Genomic DNA, 24,391 nt, shown 5'->3' with positions numbered 1-24,391 from the left:
TAGTCCAAATACTTCCTTAAAAAGATTTTTCTTTAGTCTTTATCTCTTTTCAAAAATAACAAAATAAAATATAAAAATCCAGAAAAATATTTTTCCTTTTCTTTAAAAGATTGTATTCAGAAGGGGTTTTACTCTACGCTTGATCAAGCCCGAACTACGCCGGTTTGATTCTTACCAGATGTGAGATACGTAGGCAACCCTCATCGGGTCCAACCCCCCTTTTTTTGCTAAAATAGCCAAAAACAAATAAACAAAAAAAATGTCAAAATTTTAATTCTGTCATAAAGAAGTCAGGTGATGTTGTTTTGTCATAAATAGCCGAATGTTCCCGAAAGGGACGCCGGAAGGCTGACTTTGCATAAATAGCCACCTTTTGGGTCATGTTTAGGATCTTTGGTCCAGTTGACCCACACAGCCTTAAAAATCTTCATCCCCGAGACGTTGAAAGGCCGTGTTTGCAATATTGAGTTTTCGAATTTGAAAAAATGACAAAAAGAGTCGTGAATAAGGCATGTGATGCTGTTTTGTCATAAATAGCCGAATGTTTCTGAAAGGGACGCCGGAAGGCTGACTTTGCATAAACAGCCACCTTTTGGGTCATGTTTAGGATTTTTGTCCAGTTGACCCACACAGCCTTAAAATCTTCATCCCCGAAGTGCTGAAAGGCCGTGTTCGAAAATCTGATCTTCTTTTTTAGAAAAATAGTCAAAATATTTTTTAAAGTCGCCTTAATAAATGTGCACGATGCAAAATGAACACTTTTCGATAATGACTAAAATCCCTATCAAGTTACGGCTATGGTGGAATGATCTAGGTGTTAAGGGGCAAGATGAGGTCAAGAAATATCTGAAAGGTCTCACGGGTTTACTAGAAATCCAGCCTCGGGGAGATATCATATGAGCTTTGGTCACCTACTGGGACCCAGCGCACAATGTTTTCCATTTTTTCGATTTTGAACTCATCCCGACTCTGGAGGAAATGGCTGGGTACATCGGAATTGCTGAACTTCCATTAAGGCAAAGATACCTGGTCGCCCCAAGGGCTGTCACAGTGCATATGTTTCTAGACTCACTAAAAATACCCAGGACGGTCGACAACCCAGATTTGGCCACCGGTTTTTGTACTCCATGCTTCATATACGACAGGTACGGTCATGTAGGAGGATTCAACAATCCGATTAACAAACTATGCAGCAAAGGTAGTCGTTAGAAGTGGGATAAGCACAGACAGGTGGCTTTCATGATAACGTTTTTGGGCCTTCTGGTATTTACGAGGAAAGATTGAAATATTGATCTGAAGATATCCGGGGTCGTCAGTACTTTACTCACTCAAAATGACAGTACTCTCGCGCCTATGGTGGTATCCGATATCTTTCGAGCTCTCACAGCCTGCAAAGCCGGGGGGAATTTCTTCGAAGGTTGTAACTTGCTGCTACAAATGTGGATGACTGAACATCTCTGCCATCGTTCCGAGCTTTTGAGCCATGGTTCCTCGAAGAAAACTTGCATAGAAGAATTTTACACGAGAACCAAAGAGATCAGTCTGCCCAAAGGAGTTATGGCATGGACCTCATTCCTTCAAGCTCTTACTGCCAGCCAAATACAGTGGACACTAGAATGGTTGCCTGTTGATGAGGTCATGTATATGCCAACAACTAGAACTCATTTCCTACTGATGGGACTTAAGAGCATTAAACCTTACGCGCCCTGCCGAGTCTTTAGATAACTCGGAAGATACCAGATAGTACTACACGAGGATGATCTTAGTGCTCAAACAATTGAGATAAGCCTTAACGGACAATTTCCTGAAGCAAAAATCCGCCAGATCTGGAATGAATGTCAATATTTGAAAGCAGATACTTGCGTGCAGGATCGGGCCAAAAGTTAGATAGAACCAGGTTACCTTGCATGGTATAGAAGAGAACTCGAACATGAAAGGTCGGCTAAAAGACCCCACATCCTGAATTTCGCCGAGTCATAGCAAAAGCAGTGGAATTGGTTGGCAAAAGAAAGAGGCTATCTTACCGAAATCAGCAGGTTGAAGCAACAAGTGGAAGGCCTGAAATATGAGCACAACGTGCAAGTTGCTACCGATCTGGGTGAGCAGAATAGGTTGACTCAGGAAAACGAGACGCTCAGGGCCCAGATCAAACAAATGAGGATAGATGCTGATAAACAACCAAGGAGTCGATCAGACGAGCAGTTGATAAAAAGGCTGAAAAGTGAAGTCAGGGAATGGCGAGATGATTTAGAAAAGTCTGAAAACATCATGGCAGAGCTCAGGGTACAGTGGGGTACAAGAGCATATAAGCATCGCCGATACTTGAATCAATTGAAAGGCTACCACGAGAAAACTGTTGCCAAAATGAAGAGAGAGATGGCTACACTTGAGGTTAAAGCAGTTAATCAGGCCGAGGATTTCCAAATTGAGAGCAGATACTGTTACGACTTGTTAGACCAGATGAAGGTAGAAGTACGACAACTGAAGAATCAGCATATGCAGGATTCTCAGGTTTTGAAGACGTGCAGTGATCAGATAAAATGCCTGCTCATAGAGAAGAAGCAAACCAGAGATAAGATCAGGACCATCGCCCATGCCATCATCAAACGGTGTCTACGGTGTGAGAACATGACCAGCATTACCGTTATCTCGGATGTGATGGGTTATGTCAAGCAGACCATGCATGAGCTGGAACAACTTGAAAGGGATCTCATACCTAGGACCGCGGCGAGGCCGAACGATGCCCCGCGGGCACCAATTTTCGAAACCTTAATGTATTCATAGGTCGAGTCTGTATCTTAGCATCTTCTGTCCGTCTTTTCGCATCAGGGTGCATTAGTCTGTTTGAGTCTATGTTTATTTTCGAGGTTTGTTTTTCCTTTTTCAAAAATGTTGGTTGTAATAGATCGTTTCAGTAATAAAATGTGTGCTTCTATTACACTCATCTGTTTTGAACTACGTAATTATCTGATTCACGCAACATCATGATACGTAGGCAATCCTCATCGGATCCGGTCTCATTTTAACTGCAAAAATTGAAGACAATAATAAAAAGAAAATAAAATAAAAAATAAAAAAATAAAAAAATAAAAGGGAAGCCTAAAAGGAAGCCGAAATGACGCATGCTTTCGTTGCAAACATGTAGGAATTCACTTAACTGTGTAGGTGCATCATGCCCTAACGTGAGATTGCCTATCTGTTATTTGTTTCGAACTAACCATTCGTTTGTCGTTGTGTCTTTCCAGGTTTTAGAAAAGTCGGTTGGTTTGGTGAAAGTCTGGCCTCACATTCATACTTCACGAGGTCGAAATGGAGTGTTCAATTACCTATTGTTAAGTCAAGTGGCGGTACTCACACTTACTTCACAAGATCAAAGGGAAGCATAGAAATGTCTTCAGAAATTCCTTTGCCGACAGTTTCTGTTTTCGAGGAGAGTTCGATCTCGGCCGTCCTCACGCCCGAGTCTGCAACTGCGGAGGAAAATAGAATCTTACGGCTCCGCATGTTGGAAATACTGGATGACTGGAATAACGGAAAGGAACCACCAAGTGTTATCCCTGGATTCCCTGAGTTGTTCTCCAGGACAAGCGGGACTTCTAACGTCCCCATAAGCTATCCGGCTGCCCAATTTGGGTACCCAGCCATTTCGGCCTTCTCTGCGGGATCGCCCTCTGATATTTATCCCCGGACATCAATAACAGATGTAGCTACAAACATCTTTATTGCACCTCCCTGTCCAATTGTGGCACAACCCGCTACACACAAGCCAAATTTTGACTCATCCTCATTCACATTTCAAGCACCATCTTTCTCATTGGAACCAACTCGGTTCGCCACCAGCACTCATCCTCCACAGCCTCAATGCGAGTTGCACCTAGGCAGGATCAGAACCCCAAAATTGCTGAACAAGATGAGATGGCCAAAAGAATGAGAAGCCTTGAGCAGAGTTTGAAAAACATGCAAGGTTTGAGCGGACAGAAGAGCGTCTCCTATACCGATCTATACATGTTCCCTCACATGCACCTACCCGTGGGTTTCAAAACCCCAAAGTTTGAGAAGTACGACGGGCACGGCGACCCCATTGCTCATCTCAAGAAATATTGCAACCAACTGCGGGGAGCCGGCAGTAAAGAGGAATTGCTAATGGCATATTTCGGGGAAAGTCTGGTAGGAATAGCCTCACAATGGTATATGGACCAAGATATATCTCGATGGCATATATGGGATGATCTCGCCAGAGATTTTGTGAGACAATTCCAGTATAACATCGACATTGCACCAGACCGAAATTCTCTGTCAAACTTGAAGAAGAAACCTTCAGAAAGCTTCAGAGAATATGCTATTAAGTGGCGCGAGCAGGCATCGACGGTAAAAGCTCCCATGGACGAGATAGAAATGGTCACTACTTTTCTCCAGGCTCAAGAATCAGACTATTTCCAGAATATGATGTCAGTCATGGGAAAGCCTTTCGCGGAAGCAATCAAGATCGGGGAGATGGTGGAGAACGGTTTGAAAACGGGTAGAATCTTAAGTCAGGCAGCCATAAGGGCAACCTCCCAAGCCGTCCAAAGCGGGTCCGGAGGAATGGCAATTGGAAAGAAAAAGGAAGAAACGGCCATGGCAGCATCAGAAGCAAGGAAATATCATAATCCCAGGACCCGTTTTCCAGAAAGAACCCCACAACACTACTACCCCCACCAAAATGTGACATATGCTCCTCAACCCTACATGGTCATGAACACCGAGCCTTACGTCCATCCGCCTCAGCAAGCCAATCGAGGCCAAGCTCCACCTCCCAGAAATCAGCCTCCCTACCGCAACCACTATAATCGACAGCCTCCTCAAAATAACTTCCACCCTTAGGAACCACCTAGAAGGCGGACTTTCACACCCATCGGTAAACCGTATTCTACTTTGTTCCCAAAACTAGTCCAGTTGGGTTTCCTGCAGCCAGTCCCTCAGACAAGGCACAATCGGACATCACCTACTTACAAAGCCGATGTTAGATGCTCCTATCATTCAGGAGCGGAAGGGCACGATACAAATGACTGCTGGGCTTTGAGAAGGGTAGTCGAGAATTTAATAGAGCAGGGGAAAATAGTATTAAGGGACGAGGAGGTCCCAAATATGACTAACAATCCGTTGCCTGCTCACAATAATGGGTCGCTGATTGGAATGATCTGCGAGGACAAAGAATTTAATCCTGCTTTAAAAGCTATAATCGCCATCGTCGATGCAGGGAAAAGGCCTAAAAACACCCCAAAGCTAGAGAAAAGGGAAAAGAAGGTCAGTACTGTCAAGGGCGAGCCCGAAGAGAAAGTGGAGAAAAAGACAGTAACGATGGTGCCCGTAAGGAATGAAGTTCTTCACGTTCTACGAGGTCGAGCAGAGAAACCGCAGAGTTTTGAAGTCAAAAGGGCAAAACCAATGTACGTACAAAAAGGGGCCTATGTGGTCCAGGGAACGATTCAACCACCTCGGCTGAATGAGCCAGTGGTTATCGGACGCGTGCCACAGAAGCCGATGACCAACCCGTCCACAGTGCCGTGGAACTATCAAAGAATGTTGGTTACGTACAAAGGTAGAGAAGTCACGGGAGAACCTCCGGATAATACTTTCATTGGAAGGTATTCGAACACTCAAGAGCTAAACAACGCCACACGGAGACGCTTCCCACCGAAGAAGCCTGTAAGCGTTGAAGAAGCGGAAGTTTTCTTCCAACAGATGAAAATGCCAGACTCCGAAGTGGTAGATACGCAAGTGCCCTGAGCAAATGTCCATGCTATCTCTGCTGATGAGGTCGGCCGAACACCAAAAGATCTTGCTCAAGACCCTAAACGAAGCATACGTACCAGTTGAAACCTCAGTTGAACACCTGGAACGGATGACAGAGAGGTTCTTCGCCGTTAACCAGGTTTCTTTCAGCAAAAACGACCTACCCCCAGAGGGAGCGGCTCACAACAAAGCCTTGCATCTGACAGTTAAAAGCGAAGAGTACTACGTCAAGTAGGTAATGTTGGATGGAGGTTCAGGTGTTGACATTTGTCCGCTCTCCACGCTACAGAGAATGGAAATTGGGACCGGAAAAATCCGCCCCAATAATGTCTGCGTATGGGCTTTTGATGGTGTCAAGAGGGACACCCTTGGGGAAATAGACTTGGTATTGACTATAGGACCAGTGGAGTTCGAAATAACTTTCCAGGTGCTTGACATGGATACGTCCTACAATTTTCTCCTCGGCAAACCTTGGATTCATGCGGCAGGGGCTGTACCTTCCACTCTTCACCAAATGGTGAAGTTTGAGTACGAAGACCGGGAAATTGTGGTCCACGGAGAAGACGAACAGTCTATTTATCGGGACTCATCCATTCCATATCTCGAACCAAGGGAAGGGAGCGAGCACACGGTTTATCAGGCTTTCGAAGTTGTGCTAGCAGAGCAGTATGAAGAGGGAAGATCTTTCCCCCAACCTTTCTTGTCTAACGCCTCGATCATGGTGGCTAGAGAAATGATCCGACATGGATTCAGGCCGGGGAAAGGGCTCGGACGAACATTGCAAGGAATAACGGAACCCATCACCTTGCCTTCCACCAAGAAACTTTTTGGGATAGGTTTTCAACCCACTCCAAAAGATGAAGAGTGGGCAAAGAAGAGGAAAAATGAGAGTTGGAAACTGCCTCGGCCATTGCCGGATTTATATGAAACTTTCGTCGGACCAAAATACACCGAAGAAGAAGACGATGAGGTTTTCACGGCCGAAGAGATCGAGGAGATATGTGGGGCAATGAGAGAAATGCTCTACGAAGCTCACATGGTTCAACCAGGAGAAGGCACAAGCACCGCTGAGATGCTATATGTGGGGCCAAACGCCAAGCTTCGAAACTGGGAGGCCACGCCATTCCCGACTAGATAGGAGTCCGGGTAGACCTGCCCTGCCACCTTTCCTGCATCACGAGTTATCCCCTGGATATAACTTGGATTTTTTTTCCCTTCAATTGTTGTTTTGAATTCCTGAGTTATAAACATTGTTATCTTCCAAATTCCAAGAAAATAAAAATCACTGTTTTCTCATTTTTTCCTTTGTTCTGATTTTTGTTATTTTTCCTTTATCTTTTCTTTCAGTTATAATAATGCGTCTTTAAATAATATGACATGCTTGCGGACTTCACACCCAGATCACAACGAGCTGTTTAATTGTGAAATAATGAACCAAGAACCAGAATATGACGAAGAAGAGGCTTTTAGGGAAATAAACCGAGAATTGGAACACTTTGAGAATAAACCTAAGCCGAATCTGAATGACACTGAACCGGTTAATTTGGGAACTCCTGAAGAAATCCGAGAGACCAAAATAAGCATTCACACGGATGAGAAAATACGAGACGCGATAATTCAACTCCTTTTTGAATTTAAAGATGTGTTTGCTTGGTCATACGATGACATGCCAGGATTAGGTGTTGATCTAGTGGTTCATAAATTGCTAATTTACCCTGACTGTCCTCCAGTTCAACAAAAGCAAAGAAAGTTCAAAACTGATGTCAGTGACAAAATTAAAGAAGAGATCACCAAGCAGCTGAAAACGGGAGTGATTCGGGTAGTCCAGTATACCACATGGTTGGCGAATGTAGTTCTAGTGCCGAAAAAGATGGAAAGGCTCGGGTATGTGTGGATTATCGAGACTTGAATAGGGCGAGTCCCAAAGACAATTTCCCATTGCCCAACATCCACATCCTTGTTGATAATTGCGCCAAACATGAGATACAGTCTTTCGTAGATTGTTACGCTGGGTATCATCAGGTGTTGATGGATGAAAAAGACGCCGAGAAGACTGCCTTCACTACACCTTGGGCACTTACTGTTATCGGGTTATGCCATTTGGTCTGAAGAATGTTGGGGCAACTTACATGAGGGCCATGACTGCCATTTTTCATGACATAATGCATCAAGAAATAGAGGTGTATGTGGACGACGTGATAGTCAAGTCCAGGACGCAGGGTAATCACATCCAAGACTTGAGGAAGTTCTTCGAGAGACTGAGGAAGTACGACTTGAAGCTGAACCCAGCCAAATGCACTTTTGGAGTCCCATCGGGCAAGCTTTTAGGCTTCATCGTAAGCAGGAGAGGCATCGAATTAGATCCGACAAAGATAAAATCTATTAGAGATCTACCTCCTCCAAGAACGAAGAAAGCCGTGATGAGTTTGTTGGGCAGGTTAAACTATATCAGTCGATTCATTGCCCAGCTGACTAGCACATGTGAGCCCATATTTAAGCTATTGAGGAAAGACGCGGCGATCAAATGGACAGCTGAGTGTCAAGAAGCTTTTGACAAAATCAAAGAATATCTTTCAAATCCCCCCGTTTTGGTCCCGCCAGAGCCAGAGAGACCACTGTTCTTGTATCTAAAAGTCTTGGAAAACTCTTTCGGTTGAGTCCTCGGGCAACATGACATAACCGGAAAGAAGGAACAAGCGATCTACTACTTGAGCAAGAAATTCACCGGCTACGAGGCCAAGTACACTCTGCTAGAAAGAACGTGTTGTGCTTTGACGTGGGTTGCTCAAAAGTTGAAACATTATCTCCAAGCTCACACTACTTACCTCATAAGCAGGCTGGATCCTTTGAAGTATATATTTCAGAAACCAATGCCTACTAGAAGACTGGCCAAGTGGTAAATCTTGCTTACTGAATTTGACATAGTCTATGTCACCCACACGGCAATGAAATCCCAGGCATTAGCCGATCATTTGGCCGAAAACCCAGTTGATGAAGAATACCAACCATTGAGTACTTATTTTCCGGACGAAGAAATAAACACCGTAGAAGTAGTCTCGGAAAACGCTCATGTTTGGAAAATGTTCTTTGATGGGGCCGTAAACGCCAAAGGTGTAGGAATCGAGGCAATTTTGATCTCTCCCACTGGTCAGCATTATCCCGCTACAGCTAGACTACGTTTCTTTTGCACAAACAATACAGCTGAGTATGAAGCCTGCATCATAGGCATGCATATGGCGATCGATCAGGATGTCGAAGATTTATTGATTATGGGAGATTCTGACCTGATTATCCGGCAAGCCCAAGGTGAATGGGAAACTCGGGATATCAAGCTTATTCCTTACCGACAGCATGTGGAGGACCTCGACAAGCGTTTTAAATCAATAGAGCTCAGGTATATCCCGCGGTGTCACAATGAACTAGCGGATGCACTTGCTACCTTGGCTTCAATGCTACCCTACCTAGGCAACGCCCACGTCAATCCTTTGGAAATCCAAATTAGGGAAAGACACGGTTACTGTAATGCAATTGAGGCGGGATCGAGTACACAACCATGGTACCATGATATCAAGAGGTTCTTAAAGACACAAGAATACCCCGAACATGCTACCGGAGATCAGAAGAGAACCATTAGGCGGCACGCAAGAGTTTTCTTTTTGAGCGGCGAGGTATTGTATAAGAGGACCCCGGACCTCAATCTGCTAAGATGTGTTGACGCCGAGGAGGCGGGAAGAATCATGCATGAAGTACACGCAGGAGTGTGCGGGCCCCACATGAACGTGTATGTTTTGGCAAAGAAAATCCTTCGAGCAGGTTATTACTGGAAGACCATGGAAAAGGACTGTTTTAGCTTCGTTCGAAAGTGTCATCAGTGTCAGGTGCACGGCGATTTGATTCATGCGCCCCCCACAGAACTGCATCCCATGTCTGCACCTTGGTCATTCGTTGCTTGGGGTATGGATGTCATTGGTCCGATCGAGCCGAAGGCCTCAAATGGAGACAGATTTATATTGGTTGCTATCGAGTACTTCACAAAATGGGTGGAAGTTGTCACTCTCAAGTCGGTCACTAAAAAGGCTGTAGCAGATTTTGTGCATTCAAATCTTATTTGTCGTTTTGGTATTCCTGCGACTATCATCACAGATAACGCGGCAAACCTGAATAGTCACTTGATGGGGGATGTATGCGAACAGTTCAAAATAACGCATTGGAATTCCACTCCTTATCGGCACAAGGCCAATGGCGTTGTGGATGCAGCAAACAAGAACATCAAGAAGATTTTGAGGAAGACGATCCAGAGTTCCCGACAGTGGCATGAACAGTTACCCTTTGCATTGTTGGGATATCGCACTACGGTACGCATGTTAGTAGGAGCAACCCCTTATCTTTTTGTTTATGGGACCGAGGCTGTGATACCAGCAGAGGTAGAAATTCCTTCGCTCCGAACCATTGTTGAAGCAGAAATCGAAGATAGCGAGTGGGTTAAGACTCGATTGGAGCAGTTGACTTTGATCGACGAGAAACGAATGGCTGCGGTTTGTCACGGGCAATTGTACCAACGAAGAATGGCCCGTGCTTACAACAAGAAAGTCCGACCCAGGAATTTTGAAGTCGGTCAACTGGTATTGAGGCGCATTCTGCCACATCACCAGGAAGCGAAAGGAAAATTTGCTCCAAATTGGAAAGGCCCATACATCATCAGGAAGATATTGCCGAGAGGAGCATTGTATCTAGGTGATATTAAAGGAAATGATCCTGAAACAGCAGTGAATGCGGATGCAGTCAAAAGGTACTATATCTGAGTTATACTCCAGTGGTCCTGACACATTTGAAATGATGAAGGTTTTATTCCCACTACCCCAAACACTATCAACTCTCTCCACAAGCCCTTTGAGCCGGTTACATTTCTTTGGTTACCTATCGAAAAAAAAAAACATTGATTGACCCTGAACTACGTCTGACTTGATTCCGAAAGGATACGTAGGTAGCCTCTCTCTGAGGTTCAGTCACACCAACAATAAAATCCCATTTACCCTGAAATCGAAACCGGGGCACACCGAACGGCTTAGAAGTTGTAGTGTCATCCACCATTCTTTACCAAGCACAAGTCCTTCGGATCAATTACCAAAGGTAGGGGAGCCAAGAGATATCATGATTAGAGGCCGGTACATTCAGAATTGAGAGAAATAAAACGAGAGAGTCTTGTCGGTGAAAACCTTCGGGCACCGCGAGGCGACAGGAGTAGAGAGACCAAAATGAGAGAGTTTGTTTAGTAAAAACTCGCAAAGAGTGATATCAAGCGACGACAGGAAGAGAAATGAGAGAGGTCAACTAGCGAAATCCCGCAAAGGGCGCTGTCGGCCGAAATGATGGATCCACCTCAGGAAGTCTCAGCAAAGTTCCACCGGTTTGGAAGCATAGATCCATTTTGGTTCATGAGAAAATGCAAGTTCGTTGAAGGTCAGGCGTCCAGTCCAAAATCATGTCATGTCAATTTAAAGTCAGCATATTTCCATCAGATAAGTCCTTCTTGTCCCGATAGGGACACCGCTCTTTTAAATTTGCTTTCTCCGTTCTTCGTTTTACTTTTCTTAGAATACCTTCCATTTCTAACTCCAAGTTCCAGATATACCAGGAAAGAATAGGTGGCAGGGCCGGTTTCATGGAATTCTGTTTCGTAAGAAGTAAAAACCCTGCTTCAGTGGTACATTTGTCCAAACCCGATGGATCATGATATTGGCTGCATTCGAAGTAGAGCCACACCCATAGGGTTTCCCTTTGTAAAAATCTCCACAGAGCCTCCCTTTGTAAAAATTCCCCAAAGAGTCCGCCCCAGCAAATCCCCAGCGAGTCTGCTTTGTAAAAATCCCCACAGAGTTCCCTTTAGAAAAATCCCCACAGAGTCTCCCCAATAAAAATCCCCAATGGAAAATCCCCAAGCAGAACGGGATAATATAAACAAAAAAAAAACCAAAGCCTTACAAGGCAAATCATCGCAAAATCTGGAAATGCAAGTCTGAGCAGTCCAAAAGGTTTCGCCTGTGAATCCAATCAATGGCAAAGTTTTTCAACAGAAATAAGGACGCAACAAAGCAACTGGAACAATCAAGGTCACCGAACCAACCGCCATTTCCGAACTGACAATTGTCCTTTGTTTGAATATTAAAACAGGTGTGATCCAGAGCAACCGTACAAGAAGCAGGTTGCCACCCAAAAAGAAGAGAAATACATGAGTGCAAGAAACGGCTCGGCAAAGGAGTCCACTCAAAAGGGAAGTTTCCCCAAAATTCTCTTTTCCATTTTACTAAAAGAAGAAAACTCAAAAAAAAGAGGGTCAGTTTAGAATCGCCGGCATTTTCCATTTAGCCAGCATTAGGGCTGCAACCCTGAACTGAGCACTTTTCTGTTAGCCAACATTAGGGCTCCAACCCTGAACTGAGCATTTTTCATTTAGCCAGCATTAGGGCTCCAACCCTGAACTGAGCATTTTCCATTTAGCCAGCATTAGGGCTCCAACCCTGAACTGAGCATTTTCCATTTAGACATCATTAGGGCTCCAACCCTGAACTGAGCATTTTTCTGTTAGCCAGCATTAGGGCTCCAACCCTGAACTGAGCATTTTCCATTTAGCCAACATTAGGGCTCCAACCCTGAACTGAGCATTTTTCTGTTGGCCAGCATTAGGGCTCCAACCCTGAACTGAGCATTTTCCATTTAGCCAGCATTAGGGGCTCCAACCCTGAACTGAGCATTTTCCTGTTAGCCAGCATTAGGGCTCCAACCCTGAACTGAGCATTTTCCATTTAGCCAGCATTAGGGTTCCAACCCTGAACTGAGCATTTTTCTGTTAGCCAGCATTAGGGCTCCAACCCTGAACTGAGCATTTTCCATTTAGCCAGCATTAGGGCTCCAACCCTGAACTGATCATTTTCCATTTAGCCAGCATTAGGGCTCCAACCCTGAACTGAGCATTTTTCTGTTAGCCAGCATTAGGGCTCCAACCCTGAACTGGGCATTTTCCATTTATCCAGCATTAGGGCTCCAACCCTGAACTGAGCATTTTTCCATTTAGCCAGCATTAGGGCTCCATCCCTGAACTGAGCATTTTCCATTTAGCCAGCATTAGGGCTCCAACCCTAAACTGAGCATTTTTCTGTTAGCCAGCATTAGGGCTCCAACCCTGAACTGAGCATATTCCATTTAGCCAGCATTAGGGCTCCAACCCTGAACTGAGCTTTTTCCATTTAGCCAGCATTAGGGGCTCCAACCCTGGACTGAGCATTTTCCTGTTAGCCAGCATTAGGGCTCCAACCCTGAACAGAGCATTTTCCATTTAGCCAGCATTAGGGCTCCAACCCTGAACTGAGCATTTTCCATTTAGCCAACATTAGGGCTCAGACCCTGAACTGAGCATTTTTCTGTTGGCCAACATTAGGGCTCCAACCTTGAACTGAGCATTTTCCATTTAGCCAGCATTAGGGGCTCCAACCCTGAACTGAGCATTTTCCTGTTAGCCAGCATTAGGGCTCCAACCCTGAACTGAGCATTTTCCATTTAGCTAGGCATTAGGGTTCCAACCCTGAACTGAGCATTTTTCTGTTAGCCAGCATTAGGGTTCCAACCCTGAACTGATCATTTTTCTGTTAGCCAGCATTAGGGCTCCAACCCTGAACTGAGCATTTTCCATTTAGCCAGCATTAGGGCTCCAACCCTGAACTGATCATTTTCCATTTAGCCAGCATTAGGGCTCCAACCCTGAACTGAGCATTTTTCTGTTAGACAGCATTAGGGGCTCCAACCCTGGACTGAGCATTTTCCTGTTAGCCAGCATTAGGGCTCCAACCCTGAACTGGGCATTTTCCATTTATCCACCATTAGGGCTCCAACCCTAAACTGAGCATTTTTCCATTTAGCCAGCATTAGGGCTCCATCCCTGAACTGAGCATTTTCCATTTAGCCAGCATTAGGGCTCCAACCCTGAACTGAGCATTTTTCTGTTAGCCAGCATTATGGCTCCAACCCTGAACTGAGCATTTTCCATTTAGCCAGCATTAGGGCTCCAACCCTGAACTGAGCATTTTCCATTTATCCAGCATTAGGGGCTCCAACCCTGGGCTGAGCATTTTCATGTTAGCCAGCATTAGGGCTCCAACCCTGAACTGAGCATTTTCCATTTAGCCAGCATTAGGGCTCCAACCCTGAACTGAGCATTTTTCTGTTAGCCAGCATTAGGGCTCCAACCCTGAACTGAGCATTTTCCATTTAGCCAGCATTAGGGCTCCAACCCTGAACTGAGCATTTTCCATTTAGCCAGCATTAGGGCTCCAACCCTGAATTGAGCATTTTTCTGTTAGCCAGCATTAGGGCTCCAACCCTGAACTGAGCATTTTCTTGTTATCCAGCTTTAGGGCTCCAACCCTGAACTGAGCATTTTCCTGTTATCCAGCATTAGGGCTCCAACCCTGAACTGAGCATTTTTCTGTTAGCCAGCATTAGGGCTCCAACCTTGAACTGAGCATTTTTCTGTTAGCCAGCTTTAGGGCTCTGACCCTGAACTGAGCATTTTTCTGTTAGCCAGCATTAGGGCTCCAATCCCTGAACTTAGCATTTTACCTTGTGACGACATTAGGACTCCAACCCCTTGAGCTGCGTTTTGTATACTAGAGTTTTCCAATCCCCTCATCAATTCTGTAAGTTGTTATGGCGATTAATTCACGAAATTTTCCTAGTGAAACTGGGGTAGAAAATTTCGTTTGTTTGTTTTGTTGTTTCAGCAGGTTTGACCTCGAGGCGCATGGATCGAGACGACCTACGTGATGAGTCTCAGTCCAGAATAAAGAAAAGAAGAAACGGACAAAAGAAGATGTTCCGAGATATTGGAAAAAACAAAGGGCGGATCGCTCCAAAATTTGATCAAGGTACCGAGCTCCGCCAATCCCTTCTCACTCAATATCGTAGAAATAAACAAGTTCCTGCAATTGGCGAGCATCAAGATTCGGATCGAAGTCTACAAGCAGAATCAGCTAAGACCCAAGATCAAGTTGCAAAAGAATTATAGATAGGAATCTTGTAACTAGCGGTTGACAGGCATAAATATTTAGATCAGTTTCAGTTTCCTTTGGTTGTAATAAGGCGATTGGTAAGCAGTAGTGGCAACAACAACAGCAGTAACAGCAAGCATTGTCATCCCATGGTAGTCCCAGCTACCAAAATTTCCCGAACTACATTGACCTGATTCCTGTTTAGCCCAGGATATGTAGGAAATCTTTGAAGCAAAGATTCGGTCAAATCTTTCAAAATATGCTTCACACGGAGTATTCCAATAGGCAAAAATCGCTCATATCCGCTCACATTATCTTTTCACGAAAACTCTCCGTATTTTCGGACAAAGAGGGGCAGCTGTGAGCACGTGATTTTTGTTTACGCGACAATTACTCCAAAAGAAATCAAAATAATAACAAATGGTCTCGTCGTACAATTTTTGGAATTTACGTGACAATTTTTGGTAGTTATTTGTGGTTCTGTCCATTCTTATTTAGTCTTATCAAACAAAAAATACAAAATATATATGTCGTGTGTAATTAAACCATAATTCGGTTATTAAAAGGAAAATCACAAAAAATATGCATCTTTTATTCTATTTGTCGCCATGGTATGATTTTACCTATTTAAATATTTTAATATGTGTGTGATAATTGTGTTAGGTGCTAATTAATGGGTGTTTAATTTCATTTTTAATTAGGTATTGTGTTTTAAAATTAGAAAATAAAAGAGAAGAGTGTAAATTGGTTTAAAAATCGGATTGGGCCTGTTTTCTTTTTAATTTGAGGCCCAAAAGCAGCCCAAGGCAGCCAGTCCAAGCAACCCATCTCCCAGGACACCAAAACGACATAGTTTGACACCAAAACTACGTCGTTTCAAGGACAATCCATCTCAGCCGTTCAAACCAGGCCGATCTAACGGTCCTCATCCCATCTCCCTTACCCATTACTTAACCCGACCCAATGAAACCCGGTTTGATCTGTTCCAGCATAAGACCAAACGACCCCGTTTCATATAGTTAAAGTAATCCAAACCGTTGATCTCATCAGATCCAACGGCTTGGATCCACTGACCTACCCCGTATATAAGCCCATCCCTCTTACCCCACGCCCCCAAGTCAGACCCCCTCTGCCCTTAGGTCGTCTTCACCAGACCCAAACCCTTTTAGAACCCTAGCGCCACCCCCCTTTCCCCTCACTATTAACCCGGCGGCAAGGACGCCGGTGACCACCATCTTAACACCCAAGGACCTCCTCGACCCCCTGAACACAAATCCACTAGCCGTGGGTCTCGAATCTTCCCCCACCATCTCAAATCTTCATTTGAAGATTCGAGTCGGACCTCGATCTACACCGACCTACCCCAAATTCATACCAGGTATCCCCTTGACCTTCCTCGTGACCAAGAATTTGTGGAGTCTGTTTGGATTTAAACGGAAGTTTGGGGTCTAGTAGACCCTAATCGAAGTGTTCTCAGTCGACAACACCTCGGTTAGGATTTGTTCGACTTCAAACGGGCAAATCAAGCTCGGGCCTGGGTCATCTGTGTTTACGCTTTACTGGTTTGTTCACTGTTCCCTTTTGTTATCTATTTAGTCTAGATTAGTTTATCGGCATGTTTATTTAGTTTGTTTGTTTATTTTGGGATTTCTGTTGTCAGTTGTTCTCCATCTCCATAAGACCTGTTATTTGGTTGATTGTTTATTTTGTTATGTTGAATCCGTATAGTAGTATACATATTTCAATATGATTAACATCGTCGAATCAATAATGCCTGGTTTTTCCCTGTATCGTGCAAAATTGTCAAGAATACTTCATGCCCTATTTGTATTATTTGTTTAATCGACTGATTGTTCTACGTTATAATTAATATAGTCGATTAGATAAACGACGTCGATTAGTTTCATAGGACTGAATGTTCAAATGTCCTGATTCCTGATAAATTCATTTGATTTGATCGAACCATTGTCAATTAGCTGGTTGTTTGAAAACTATCTGTGAATGGTTTGTTAGCTATAATACAATAGTTGGAATTCAGTTAGGATAGTTTGTTGAATTTGAACTCCCATAAGTTCAGAATTTCATTTTTTGTTGAAGTTGGGATAAAACAGTAATGGTCAGGGGTTTTAAAAGGTTTGGTTTGGGGTTATAAAATTCTGAAATGCTTAAAGGCAAGTTGAGCCGACAATAAGGTACTAAAACATTGATTCAACAAATGGAATTAATTGACCAATAGTGGAATTAATGACATATTGAGTGCCTTTAATGGCTGGAAATCAGAAAAGCATGGCAATTTGTAGTTCTAATGAATTAGGGTCAATTAGACAGCATGTGCTGTCAAAATACATTCCTGCTGCCCATGTTTGGTTTAGTTTAATAAAATGATAAAGGCATTTTAATAATGAAAATAGTTTTTGTCAGGGGAATCTCATGGGAGGGGTTTTATTTTTAAATGGTTGAGTGGAAAAACAGCAGGAGATGGGAGGGAGTTTTGAATGATTTAACAGGCTGTAGATGGTCTGAGGGAAGGCTATAAAAGAGAAGGGTCTCGATTAGTTAAGGGAGGTTGTTTTCCAGATATAAAAACAGTCCTAAAAATAGAACAAAATTCAGTTTTTTTAGTTGGCAACATAATTCCACCAGGCTTTGGTTTAGTTTGAAGTCTCAAGTAGTTGATACTATCTTCTGGTTTAACTCCAATTCATTGAAACTTCCTATGCAATCTATTGGTCCAACCTTGGTTTGAGTTCGAGTCCATCTTGAGTTTTGCATGCTGTTTGTGGCTGCTTTATTTTCACAAATCTTCTCGGGTTTCGTTTGAGTTGTTCCTGGTGCACTTTGTCACTGCCACTGTTGCTGTATTTATTGTTGTTGCTACCTTTCCTGGTTGCTGCTGCTGCTGATTTTCTCTGCCTTCTGTTTCTTCTGTTGTATTCAACATCCAAGTACATGCTTTTGAAACTATGGATTGATGTACGTTTGAATTGGAAGTTGAGTTGAAGTAAACAAAGAAATGAATCGTTCACCTACTTTCACAATACCTGTGTTTCAAATGTAGCAATAGGATTAAAATGATTCATTTGGTTCTTATTTGCTTGGACTCATTCTAATCGCATTTGTTTTTTTTTTTGTATAAATTGGGGTGTACCTGAAACAATATGGACTGTTAAGTAGTATGTTGTTATATTGGTTAGACATATGTCCATGTGTTTTAGCAATTTAGTTTGGTTGGTGATGATAACATAATACAGAATATTAGCAGGCATTTGTATGTATCCCGTTGGATCTTTGAACTGTTTTGCCATGGCCCGATTCAGTTTGATTTCAACGTATATGTCAAGCAAATTTCATATCACGTTAGTTAATGCCAATGGATTAACCATTAATGTCAACTCTCTCGTTTGAATTCCCTGTTTCAATATAGGTTTAATAGTGTAGTTTAATAATTAATGTTAGCATCGGCTCACCATGTAAATAAAGCGGCTATTAACTCTATAGAATCGGCAGGTTTTTACATATTAGGGAATACGAATCAATGGTGCGGGGTTAAGAGCTTTAATCTAATAGGCGTGAATCTAGCAAGATGGCTAAAATTTAGATCTAATAAACTTTCGAATAAGCACATAGACTCAAGGTTGATGTTTATTTTGACTAGTCGAAAACAATTATTGGTCTATCCACATAATTATGTGAAGTTAATCTAGTTATAGAATAATTAATCTTCTTTAAATATATTATTTTGTCGATTTTGTATTCACTTATAATTCCAAATTTTAAGTAATATTCTTTTCTGTTAACATTCGTCTTAATCTAGTATGTAAAATGATGTGCTTGTAGCATGTAACTAAATAAGATCTTCCTTTCGCTCTCTCTTATTTTTAGAAACAAAATTAATGGAAATGTAGTCTTTTAGGATACCTTTTAAAATAAATGAGATGAGCCTCGCTAAATAAAAATGCACAAACCGCGGGGCCCTCATAAATGTACATGTTAAATACTTAGAATCCGGGATGGGTTATTTAGCGAATTTCATGACCCTCCCCAAAAATAACGTGATAGTCTCTTTAGACGCATTTCAATAAAATTATATTCTTAAGTTCGGGTGCACATTTATGTGGCCCAAATTCAAATCTCAACGGAGTTGAAGTGTGTTAACAACTACGGGTGCATTGATTGTAACGTGGTTCGAGATGCATTTTCACGACGTTGCAATTCTATAAAAATTAATGATAATAATAAAAGCGGTTTAAACTTAATAAAAGCACATAAGTCACAACATGTATTTAAATCAGATATTTAGACATTATAACAATTTAAGCGACTGTGCTAGAACCACGAGATTCGAGGATGCCTAACACCTTCCCTCGGGTCAACAGAATTCCTTACTTAGAATTTCTGGTTCGCAGACTTCATTTGGAAAAGTCGAAAATTTCCTCGATTTGGGATTCAAGATAAACCGGTGACTTGGGACACTAAAAACCAAACCTTTCCCAAGTGGCGACTCTGAATTAAATAAATAATCCCATTTCGAATATTGTCACTTAAATTGGAAAAACTCCATCACACATTTAACCCTTCGGGGCCGGACGCGCAAAAAGGAGGTGTGACAATTAGTGTTTTGTGTGATGAGTCTAGGTTGAGGATTGATGTATTATGGCAAGGAGAAGTATCAATGTGAATGCAATTCAGAAGGAACTTGGATAGATAGGACAGCTTGGTAGTAGGTTGGATCAGCATGGTAATGGGTATGATTAGTTCTTTGGGTGTTTATGTGGTAATGAGTTTCTACAGGTGTTTCGTGGCAATGTTCTTGAGTTTTGGTGACCTGCGTAGCTTGGTTGGGTTAGAATGATTCAGTCCTAACAGTTGGGTTTTGAGCAAATGGGATTCAGAGAGTTCTTGATAGTTTCTATCACAGTTAGAGAGGTATATCTTCTACTGGCGTAACGAGCATGTGATGTATACTGATTTTCTCCTAGATGGGATCAAATGGAAAGTTCTTGGCTAGTTGAGTATGTAGTTGCTTGTGACTCATGGTGGATTATGAAGTTCTCATATTTATAATGGGATGGCATGGTATATGCGGTATGTTGTATAGGGTTGAGATTTGCATGTGTACGGTCACAATTCAGTTCTGAAAAGAAGGTCATAAATTATTAGGCAGCATGGACAATTTCGGATGACTAGGTAAATGATATTACTAACTGGTATAGCTTGATGAGAGTATACATTTCAGAAAGGGCGGTGTGTGGGAGTTATGGATACTTCATTGGTATTGCGACACTCTTTTGTTTGATCGACTGCTGGAGTTCAAATTTTGCTTTGTGGCACAGAAGAATTTTAGAAGTATTCCTCGTGGAGTGACTGTGTAATTGGAGAAGTGTGGGCATTTAGGTGGTGGAGTTGAGATCAGAAATGGTGATTCGTATGTTCTATGGATCCGGAGAATGTGAGTTCTCGTGAGTAGATTGTTGTATGGTTGTGGACCGTAAAAAGTAGCCAAGGTTAGTCAGAGGTGTCACGACCTAAAAACCGACCCGGTCGTTATGGCGCCTATCGTGAAACTAGGCCAGCCGACATAACTCCCAAATTAACAATTAATCAATAAGAATTATTTTTAAGCCTTTATTTAAACAAATGTTTCATAATATAAGTCCAAATGAACAGTGCGGAAATAATATACAAGTCCGACATCGGGATATCACAAATCATGAGCATCTACTAAGGTCTGAATACAACAAAAAATTTGAAAATATACTAAATACAGTTTAATGAAAACAAGAGGGAGAAAAGCGATGTTGCGGACGTCGGGCAGCTACCTTGCTAAACTCCGATGACCCTGCCTCTGAGCAATCAACACCCGCTACCGGGTTCAAAAATACCTGAATCTGCACACAAGGTGCAGGGAGTAAGTGAGTACTCCAACTCAGTAAGTAATAAAGGTAAATGAAAGTTGAGCAGTAATAAAACACGTAAACCATATCAAAACGCTACAATAAAAGCAGGATATTTCCAACACAATACAAAAATTATTTACTTCGTAAATTATGCTCAGTTTTTGTAAAAACCTTTAAAACAATTTCTAATAGTTTTCAAACGAGAGATAAAACAGTGAATAAACATGATAGAAATGAAAATAGCCCCTCGGGCAAAACATGTACCATAAACCGTCCCTCGGGCATATTATCAACAGAACCAGCCCCTCGGGCTACCTCACAACCACTCGTAATCAGCCTCTCGGGCATAACATAAATCAAGAACTGCCCCTCGGGTAATAACATGGAACAACATCAGCCCCTCAGTCTATACCACATCTCACACTGGGTACCCGCGCTAACTAGGGGTATACAGACTCTAGGAGGGGCTCCTTACGTCCCAAGCGAAATATCAAGTCATCTCGAAGCATAATCAATAGGCTCTTGGCCTCATATAAAGCCACCTCATGGAGTAACAAATCAGGCCCTCGACCTCATAATCATAAATCAGTACCACACTACTGCGGCGCGCAGCCCGATCCCATAATATCCTCACAACACAGGCCCTCGGCCTCACTCAATCAGAAATCTCTCAAACCACTCGGGCAATAGTAAAACATAATGCTCAGCCCAAAATATTATTTAAAATATCAAAACAGAGTAAATATGGCTGAGCTATGAATATAATAGAATATAGCATGACTGAGTACAAATATGAAGTCAAAACAGTGAGGAATAGTAGTAAAAATCCCCTAAGGGTCTAAAACAGTTGGCACGAGGCCCAAATATGGCATTCAGCCCAAAACATGATAATGCTTTCCAAAACACAATGATATCAAACAAGTTTTAATCAAATACGTGAATTAACAGTCATACAAGACGGACTAAGTCACAATCCCCAACGGTGCACGACCCCACGCTCGTCATTTAACGTGTGTGTCACCTCAAAGTAGCATAATGATGTGAAATCCGAGGTTTCATACCCTCAGGACAACATTTAGAATCATTACTTACCTCAAACCGGTCCAAACTCTAGCCCGCGATGCCTTTGCCTCTCGAATCGACCTCCAAATGCTCTAAATCTAACCGAAATCAGTATATTATCATCAATATAAGGAACTAACGCAGGCAAAAATAATCAAATTAACTCAAGACACCCGAAATTTCTCAAACCCGGCCCCCAGGACCATGTCTTGAAATACGACCAAAGTCTCAAAATCTGACAACCCATTCAATTACGAGACTATCCATACTAGTTTCACTCAATTCCGACTTCAAATCAGCTTTCAAATCCCAAAAATTCATTTTATGAAGTTCCACAAATTTTCCCAAATTTACATTCCAAATCTCTACTCAAATGATGAATCCAACGTTATAATTTGTATTTTAGCCAAAATTGAATTAGAATCACTTACCCCAATGATTTTTCTTGAAAATCCCTCGAAAAATCGCCAAAGCCCGAGCGCTCTAGGTCAAAATATGAAATAAAACATCAAATCTCATATTTATAGATAACCTTGCGGATCCCCATCACCAATGACCGCAGTAACCACCGCTAACCATGGTAAAACCATTGCTGACCATGGTAAAACCATTGCTACAGTGGAAAATATTGACTGTAGTGATATGCTTTAGTATTTTAGCCATACCTTTCTCTAAAAATGTCCAAATTGTGATTTCTTTATGTTTCTAAAAAGTAGGAACAAAGGGCTGCAACTTTCGTTTTTAAATCATCTCAAAATTCCTTATAGATCAAAAGTTATAGGCTTCCGAAGTCAAACCAATGAACCTGCGAATTCTTACTCACCGCGGACCACGGACCATTTTCCGCCCCAGTGGTAAAACTTCCACCTCAGCTGTAAATTTAAGCACCAGAACCAATGCCTGAGTCCCAATAATGCCTTGACTCGCTCAAAACTCACTCGAAATACACCTGAGGCCCTCGGGACCTCAACCCAAACATACCAACATCTCCCATAACATCATTAAAACATAGTCGAGCATTCGAATCACTCAAAACAACGCCAAAATACCAAATCAACTTTTGATTCAAGCTTAAGAACTTAGGAACTTTCAAGTTCCACAAACGACGCTGAAACCCATCAATTCAACTGCGAATGACCTGAAATTTTGCACACTCGTCACAAATGACACAACGGACCTACTCCAACTTCTGGAATTCCATTCTGACCCCTGTATCAAAATCTGACCTAACAACCAAAAAATGCCAAAATGCCAATTTCAGCAATTCAAGCTTAAAACCTTTCATGGACCTCCAAAATACATTTCGATCATCTCCTAAATCCCAAATCACCTAACGGAGCTAACCAAATCATAAAAATTCCAATCCGAGATCATATACTAACAAGTCAAAACTTGGTCAAACCTTTCAAATTTTAAGCTTTAAACTGAGAATTGTTCTTCCAAATTCATTCCGATTACCCTGAAAACCAAAACCGACAATTTACATAAGTCATAATACATCATATGGGGCTAGTCATGCCTGAGAACTGGCGAGCAAAGTGCAAAAGCTCAAAACGAGCGATGGGGTCATTACATCCTCCCCCACTTAAACATACGTTCGTCCTCGAGCGTGCCCAGAGTTGTTCCGAAAACCATCAAATCGCTGTGAAACCTTGCCATGCACATACCCGGGGGTGATTCCACGTCACCCTATCTCATATAGGTCTGATAACGCAGTGTAACTGAAGTTTCGCAATCTAACTTAGCCCATAAACCTTAGAACCATATTTCCCTATCTAAAATCCTTTACAATATTAGAATCTCACATTTAAGATTAGAATCCTTTACAAGACTACAATATCGGCAATTCAAGCTTAAACCTTCCACGGACCTCCAAATACATTCTGATCATGCTCCTAAGTCCCAAATCACCTAACGGAGCTAACCAAATCATAAAAATTCAAATCCAAGATCATATACTAACAATTCAAAATTTGGTCAAACCTTTCAAATTTTAAGCTTTAAACTGAGAACTGTTCTTCCAAATTCATTCTGATTACCCTTAAAACCAAAACCGACAATTTACATAAGTCATAATACATCATACGGGGCTAGTCATGCCTGAGAACTGACGAGCAAAGTGCAAAAGCTCAAAACGACCGGTCGGGTCATTACATCCTCCCCCACTTAAACATACGTTCATCCTCGAACGTGCCCAGAGTTGTTCCGAAAACCATCAAATCACTGTGAAACCTTGCCATGCACATACCCGGGGGTGATTCCAAGTCACCTTATCTCATATAGGTCCGATAATGCAGTGTAACTAATGTTTCACAATCCAACTTAGCCCATAAACCTTAGAACCATATTTCCCCTTCTAAAATCCTTTATAATATTAGAATCTCACATTTAAGATTAGAATCCTTTACAAGACTACAATATCGGCAATTCAAGCTTAAACCTTTCACGGACCTCCAAAATACATTCCGATCATTATCCTAAGTCCAAAATCACCTAACGGAGCTAACCAAATCATAAAAATTCCAATCCGAGATCATATACTTAGAAGTCAAAACTTGGTCAAACCTTTCAAATTTTAAGCTTTAAACTGAGAACTGTTCTTCCAAATTCATTCCG

The sequence above is a fragment of the Nicotiana tabacum genome, chromosome 7, assembly GCF_000715075.1.
Source record: "Nicotiana tabacum cultivar K326 chromosome 7, ASM71507v2, whole genome shotgun sequence".
Taxonomy (NCBI): Eukaryota; Viridiplantae; Streptophyta; class Magnoliopsida; order Solanales; family Solanaceae; genus Nicotiana; species Nicotiana tabacum.
The sequence above is the reverse complement of the archived record's forward strand: the minus strand, read 5'-3'. Positions refer to the sequence as shown.